General features: G+C 43.2%; 1 pseudogene; it reads right to left on the reverse strand.

Moving 5' to 3' along the window:
• Positions 1–420: 420 nt before the first annotated feature.
• LOC132669620 (splicing factor, proline- and glutamine-rich pseudogene) lies at positions 421–2,760 on the reverse strand (annotated as a pseudogene).
• Between the last annotated feature and the right edge of the window lie 5,304 nt (positions 2,761–8,064).

Below are 8,064 nucleotides of genomic sequence, written 5' to 3' on the forward strand. Positions count from 1 at the left end.
AATCAGAGAGGCAAACCATAAGAGACTCAAATGCAGAGAGGAAACTGAGGTTTGCTGGAGGGGTGTTGGGTTGGGGATGGGCTAAATGGGTGATGGGCACTAAGGAGGGCACTTGTTGGAATGGAGCACTGGGTGTTTTATGTAAGTGATGAACCATTAAATTCTACTCTTGAAACCATTATTACACTATCTGTTAACTAACTTGGATTTAAATTTAAAAAAAACATAAATAAAATTTAAGAATTGAAAAAATAAAATAAAACAAAGAGATTATGTTAAGTATCTGTCAGCACAGTTTGTACTGTGTATTTAAGAGTTTGAGCATTTTTGAATGTCTCTTTCTCTCTTTGGTCATTTGTTTTGTTTCTTAAATTCTTTTTTTTCTGATTTTAAAATGTCTTTATTAACAACAATTAGGTTGCTCATTCCTCTGCCCTCTTACTCACTGGTTTTCTGGACACAGTTCACCTGATCCCAGACTCTTCCTGAGTCTAAAATTTGTGGCTTTCCTTCTTGGCTCATGTTGTGGGATATTGCCTTGAGATTAATAGCTTATCCACTTGAAGTGAATGAGTACTCCAATATCAGCCAACATCATTCTTACCATGTCGCTTCCCATCATGGAACCACTCATGGTTGCTGGTGGAACTCCAGGATTAGCTTCATAACCTATGCCACCACCACCACCTAGAGGTAGAAATTTCTGGTCTCCTGAACCATAGGGATCTCCATGTTCCTTGCTCCTCCTCCACCCATTCTCATGTCTCTTTCTCTTGGATCCATGTAGCCCATCCGGCGATAACTTTCCTCTCTTTGGCATTTCATTTGTTCTTCCATTTCACATTGACGAATCATCATCTCTTCTTCCCTTCTACGTTGTTCTTCTTGCCTTAGCTGCATTTCTTTACATTTCTTTTTTTTTTTTTTTTTTTTTTTTTCAACATTTTTTATTTATTTTTGGGACAGAGAGAGACAGAGCATGAACGGGGGAGGGGCAGAGAGAGAGGGAGACACAGAATCGGAAACAGGCTCCAGGCTCCGAGCCATCAGCCCAGAGCCTGACGCGGGGCTCGAACTCACAGACCGCGAGATCGTGACCTGGCTGAAGTCGGACGCTTAACCGACTGCGCCACCCAGGCGCCCCATACATTTCTACATTTCTTGATTGTGAAGTTCTACCTACCATGCATCTTAATTCTTCCTGGAGTCTCATCAGATTTTGATGCAAAAGATTTGCCTGATGTTCATGATAAGCATCTTCCATTTCATTTTCCAATTTGTCCTTTGTATTTTTCATGTTTTTTTCAAGTCGCTACCTTTGTTGTTTCTCCATTTCATCCAGGGATTTCCATCACTGAGAGTATTCATACTCAAATGTGCCATGCTGGGAAAAATGAGGAGGGGTTTCTCTCTCCTTTTGATACATTGGATTCTTCTGTGCACGTTTTTCAGGAAGGCCTTCATCATCTCATTGCTCAAGTGGTTCCACAATGACTGGACGAGGAGTTGTTGTTAGTAAGAAAACACCTTCACTGCATCTTTCAAATGCTTTCCTTGCTGCTGGTTTGGAAGCAAACTCAACAATGCCTTTCCCTGTAGACCTCCCACGATCATCCACAATTACAACAGCCCTTTCAATAGGACCAAACTGGCTAAAAGCTTCTTCCAACAGTTCATTGGAAACATAAGGTGAAAGGTTTCCAACAGAAAGGGTGGCAGCATGTGTGGCAAAGTGAACCCGAAGCTGTCTACCTCTCATCAGTGTATCATCAAGTTCAGCTTTGGCAATTTCAGCCAGTGCTTTAGATTCAAGTTTAATAAATCCAGATCCTTTGCCTTTGTTAATAAAAACTTCTCCTAGTTCTCCATATTTAGCAAATAGTCTTTTGAATTCATCCTCTGTGATATCAGCAGGTAGATTCCCAACAAATAACCAACAACGCTGAGTGTAAGTTTTCTCTCCAGGCCTCCTCAAGAGAGACAAATTGTCTTTAAACCCCTCCGAGTTGGAGATCTTCTCCTCGCTGCTGCCACCGCGCCCGCCTGGGTGAGGGCCCCTGGTGGTGCTGCTGGTGGTAGGGTGGGTGGTGCTGCCGGCCTTCTCGGGGCTCCCTGCCGCCTCGGTGTGGTGCCTTGGGGTGGCCGCCAGGAGTGCTTAGGCCCGGGCCGCTGCCAGGCTTCGGCTCGCCTGGCATTTTGCCGCCTTTCCAGCCTCCGGGTTCTGCTTAGGACCGGGGCCCAGACCCCCTGCGGGTGGAGGCGGGGGGGGGGGCACCCCCGGCCTGGGGTGGGGTGGTGGGGACGCCGCTGCTCGACAGCTCGGGCCGTGGCTCCCCAGGGGGCGCCGAGGTGACAGCGGGCAGCGGGGTCGGGGTGGGGCCTGGCCCCGTGGGGGCCCCAGAGGTCGGGGGAATGGCGGACGGTGCCGAGCTGGAGGCCGGTGGAGCGCTGCCCACTCCGGGAGCTGGGCTGGGTCCCTGAGGAACGACGGGCTTGGACGAGTCATGTGGCGGTGGAGGCGGCTGCTGATGCGGCGGTTGTTGCGGCGGTGGCTGCTGCTGTTGCTGGTGCGGAGGTGGTGGTGGGATTGGGGGATTCGGGGCTTGGGGCCACCCTGGCCCGGGCTGGGCCCCATTGGTCCCCGGTTCTGATTGAGGCCCATGCCAGGCAGCGGGGAGCGGAAGTCGTGGAGGCCGCCCGGCCGCCGCCTCCTCCGCGCCAGTGGAAGCCGCCACCGCCACCGCCACCGCCACAGCTCATGGCGAGACATGTCTGTTATCAAGAGGCGGTCGAGGCAGAAGCGGAGAGGACGCTCTGGGAACGTGGAGGCCACCTTGCTTCGCATAAAATGGCGGATGACACAGGCCTTTGTTTCTTAAATTCTACATATGAGTGAGGTCATGTGGTATTTGTCTTTCTCTGACTTATTTCGTTTAGCATTATACCCTATAGGGTGTAATGTTGCAAATGGCAAGACTTCATTCTTTTTTACAGCTGAGTAGTATTTCAGTGTGTGTGTGTGTGTGTGTGTGTGTGTGTGTGTGTGTGCTGTGTGCCATATTGCCTTTGTCCATTCATCTATCAGTGGGCCCTTGGGTTGATTTCATATCTAGAGATTATTAGATATGTAAATTGTAAATAATGCTTCAATGAAAATAGTGGTGTATGTATCCTTTTGAATTAGTGTTTTTGTTTTCTTTGGGTTAATTACCTGGTGGTGGAGTTGCTGGATGTATGGTAATTCTATTTTTGATTTTTTGAAGAACCTCCACGCTACATTCTGCGGTATCTGCACCAGTTTGCTATCCCACCAACAGGGCATGAATGTTTCTTATTCTCCGCCTCCTCAACAGCAATTGTTATTGCTTCTATTTTTTGTTTCAGCAATTCTGGGAAGTGTGGGATGGTGTCTTGTTGTGGTTTTGACTTGGATTTCCCTGATTATTGGTGGTATTAAACATTTTTCATATGTCTGTTGGTCGTCTATGTCTTCTGTGGGAAATTGTCCATTCAGGACCTCTGCCCATCTTTAATCTGTATACATTTTAGATATTAACCCCTTATCAAATAAAACATTTGCAATTGTTAAAAAAATAATAAACTAAAAAGATGAAAAAAATAAAACTATTGTCATAAAATATATCAAAACTTAAATTTTCAGAATATTAAAGAGTGAAGATAGTGACTGCATTTTAATTGCATATAGTAATTAATTGCAAATCAAATTTTCTCCTATTAAAAATCAAAATCTGAAGGCATTTAGTTTAATTTCGTGTATCTCCATGCAAAAGTAAAATTAGGTTACTATAGGCTAATTTTTTGTTATAAGCCTCTTTCCTGTAAGAATTTAATATTTTATCCACAGATTCTTCATTGCCTATGTCATTATGTATCCTCTATTTTCTAAATCAGAAAATATCTTCCTATGTGTTGTTAAAGCTTTACATTTTCCTATTATATTTTAAAGTGACTTTCTCACTTTGGTCTTCTCACTTTGGGGAAGAGGGCTTCTAATCAGCATGCATGTTTACATATAGTCAGGATTTATCTTTGGAGAGCAGAAAGCTCTCCAAATTTCACTTGGTTGTGGGGTGCCTGGGTGGCTCAGTTATTTAAGTATCTGACTTCGGTTCAGGTCATGATCTTGCGGTTTGTGCATTTGAGCCCTGCGTCAGGCTCTGTGCTGACAGCTTGGAGCCTGGAGCCTGCTTTGGATTCTGTGTCTCCTCCTTTCTCTGCCTCTCCCATGCTCATGCTTCTGTCTCTCTCTGTCAATAATAAACTTTAAAAAAAAGATTAAAAAAAATTTCACTTGGGTCATACAATATAATCCAATTCTGCATAAAACTGCATAAAAATTTATAATCTATTTGTTCTAATGGACTTCTGATTTCAGCATGGTGTATTTTCTAATTTTATTTTGGATTATATTTTACTATTACAATATTTGATTTTTTTTTATTTTTTTTAACGTTTATTTACTTTTGAGACAGAGAGAGACAGAGCATGAACGGGGGAGGGGCAGAGAGAGAGGGAGACACAGAATCGGAAGCAGGCTCCAGGCTGTGAGCCATCAGCCCAGAGCCTGACGCGGGGCTCGAACTCACGGACCGCAGATCGTGACCTGAGCTGAAGTCGGACGTCCAACCGACTGAGCCACCCAGGTGCCCCTACAATATTTGATTTTATATTGTATATTACTTACTAATATATGTTTTGTGTATATATGTAATAAATGTTATATGCCTATTATACACTGTATATTATACAAACTATATATTATATACAATATGTTTCATATAGGTGTATGACATATATATTACTACTTGGTTAATGTAATTGTTTTTATAGGACAGTGGCTGATTGCATTTTATTTTGATGACATTGGGTATTTTTAGTTGTGTTTAAGGTATTTTTTGTACCACACATGAAAATGTCACATCTGGAGAAGATGGTGGCATAGGAGGATGCTGGGCTCACCTCATTCTGCTGATCACTTAGATTCCACCCACATCTGCCTATATAACCCAGAAAACTGCCAGAAGACTAGCAGACCGGACTCTCTGGAGCCAAGTGTAGACAAGAGGCTCAGGGAAGAGGGCAGGAAGGGTGGAGAGGCGGTGCATGCCACACAGACTGGCAGGAGGGAGCCGGGGCAGTGGAGGGGCAGCCCGCCCAGCAAGGCAGAGCCCCTGAAGTCTGGCTTGCAAAAGCAGAGGGGCCAGACTTCGTGAGTTCTGACAGCCAGCGGGACTTAACATCTGGAATGTTAAAAGTCAACAGCTCTGCTCGGAGAGCGGGAGGGCAAGAGGACACCAGGAGGGAGAGTTGTTGAGCCCCAGGAAGACAGAGCTCAGCTCAGCGGGGAACAAAGGCGCTGGCGAGTGCCATCTCCCTCTCCCACTCCCCAGCCAAAATCCCAAAAGGAACCAGGTCCCATCACTGAACTTGCTTGCACTGCGCAAATACCCAACGCTGTGCTTCTGTGGATCCATCCCTCCGACGGATCTGCCTCCCTCCTGGTGCTGCAGGGCCCCTCCCACAGGGGGCCGCCAATGACAAAGTGAGCTAAGCCTGCCCCTCCTGCCCCTGTGCACCTTACAGATCCACCCTGGCTAATAGGCCAGATCCCATCAAATCAGCACCACGAGCCTGGCAGTGTGCAAGTAGCCCAGACAGAGGCCACACGACTCCACAGTGAGTCCTGCCTCTGGGAGAAGGGAAGATAAGGTACACACCAGTTTGACTGTGGCCCCAGCAGTGGGCTGGAGACAGACCTAGGGTCTGACTGAGCATGAAACCTACAGACATGACTCTAAACCCATATATTTCAATAACACTGAATGTAAGTGGACTAAATGCTCCAACTAAAAGACATAGGGTGTCAGAATGGATAAAAAAAACAAGACCCATCTATTTGCTGTCTACAAGAGTCTCAGTTCAGACCTGAGGACACCTTCAGATTGAAAGTGAGGGGATGGAGAACTATCTATCATGCTACTGGAAGTCAAAAGAAAACTGGAGTAATCATACTCAGACAAACTGGACTTTAAATTAAAGGCTGTAACAAGAGATGAAGGAGGGCATTATATAATAATTACAAGGTCTATCCATCAAGAAGAGCTAACAAGGTAACAAAAGAGAAACAAGGGCCCTGAATGATACATTGGATCAGATGGACTTGACAGATATATTTAGAACTCTGCATCCCAAAGCAACAGAATATACTTTCTTCTCGAGTGCATGTGGAACATTCTCCAAGATAGATCACATACTGACTGCGTCACAAAACAGCCCTTCATAAGTATACAAGAAATTAGATCATACCATGCATACTTTCAGAACACAATGCTATGAAACTTGAAATTAACCACAGGAAAAAGTCTGGAAAACCTCCAAAAGCATGGAGGTTAAAGAACACCCGACTAAAGAATGTATGGGTCAACCAGACAATTAGAGAAAAAAATTAAAAATATATGGAAACAAATGAAAATGAAAATACAACAATCCAAATGCTTTGGGATACAGCAAAGGCAGTCCTGAGAGGAAGATACATTGCAATCCAGGCCTATCACAAGAAACAAGAAAATCCCAAATACAAAATGTAACACCACACCTAAAGGAAATAGAAGCAGAACAGCAAAGACACCCCAAACCCAGCAGAAGAAGAGAAATAATAAAGATCAGAACAGAAATAAACAATATAGAATCTAAAAAATCTGTAAAGCAGATCAATAAAACCAAGGGTTGTTTTTTTGAAAAAATAAACAAAATTGATAAACTTCTAGCCAGGCTTCTCACAAAGAAAAGGGAGAGGACCCAAATAGATAAAATCATGAATGAAAATGGAATTATTACAACCAATCCCTCAGAAATACAAGCAATTATCAGGGAATACTATGAGAAATTATATGCCAACAAACTGGACAACCTGGAAGAAATGGACACATTCCTAAGCACCCACACACTTCCAAAACTCAAACAGGAAGAAATAGAAAACTTGAACAGACCCATAACTAGCGAAGAAATTTAATCAGTTATAAAAACCTCCCAACAAATAAGAGTCCAGGACCAGATGGCTTCCCTGGGGAATTCTACCAGACGTTGAAAGCAGAGATAATACTTATCCTTCTCAAGCTGTTCCAAAAGTAGAAAGGGAAGGAAAACTTCCAGACTCATTCTATGAAGCCAGCATTACTTTGATTCCCAAAACAGACAGAGACCTGGAAAAAAAAAAAAAAAAAAAAAAAGAACTACAGGCCAATATCCCTGATGAATATGGATGCAAAAATTCTTAACAGGACACTAGCAAATTGAATTCAACAGCATATAAAAGGGATTAATCACCATGATCAAGTGGGATTCATTCCTGGGATGCAGGGCTGGTTCAGCATTCACAAATTAATCGATGTGATACATCACATTAATAAAAGAAAAGAAAAGAACCTAATGATCCTGCCAATTGATGCAGAAAAAGCATTTGACAAAATTCAGCATCCTTTCTTAATAAAAACCCTCGAGAAATTCGGGATAGATGGGACATACTTAAACATCATAAAAGCCATTTATGAAAAGCCCACGTCTAATATCATCCTCAATGGGGAAAATCTGACAGCTTTCCTCCTGAGATCAGGAACATGACAGGGATGTCCACTCTCACCAACGTTGTTTAACATAGTATTGGAAGTTCTAGCATCAGCAATCAGACAACAAAGGAAATCAAAGGCATCAAAATTGGCAAAGATGAAGTCAGGCTTTCACTTTTTGCAGATGACATAATATACATGGAAAACCTGATAGACTCCACCAAAAGTCTGCTAGAAATGATACATGAATTCAGCAAAGTGGTAGGATACAAGATTAATGTACAGAAATCAGTTGCATTCTTATACACTAATAATGAAGCAACAGGAAGACAAAGAAACTGATCCCATTCACAATTGCACCAAGAAGCATAAAATACCTCGGAAAAAACCTAACCAGAGATGTAAAAGATCTGTATGCTGAAAACTATAGAAAGCTTATGAAGGAAATTGTAGAAGATACAAAGAAATGGAAAAAAAC

This window comes from Panthera onca, chromosome B3, assembly GCF_046562875.1.
Source record: "Panthera onca isolate mPanOnc1 chromosome B3, mPanOnc1 haplotype 2, whole genome shotgun sequence".
In the NCBI taxonomy this organism is placed as follows: Eukaryota; Metazoa; Chordata; class Mammalia; order Carnivora; family Felidae; genus Panthera; species Panthera onca.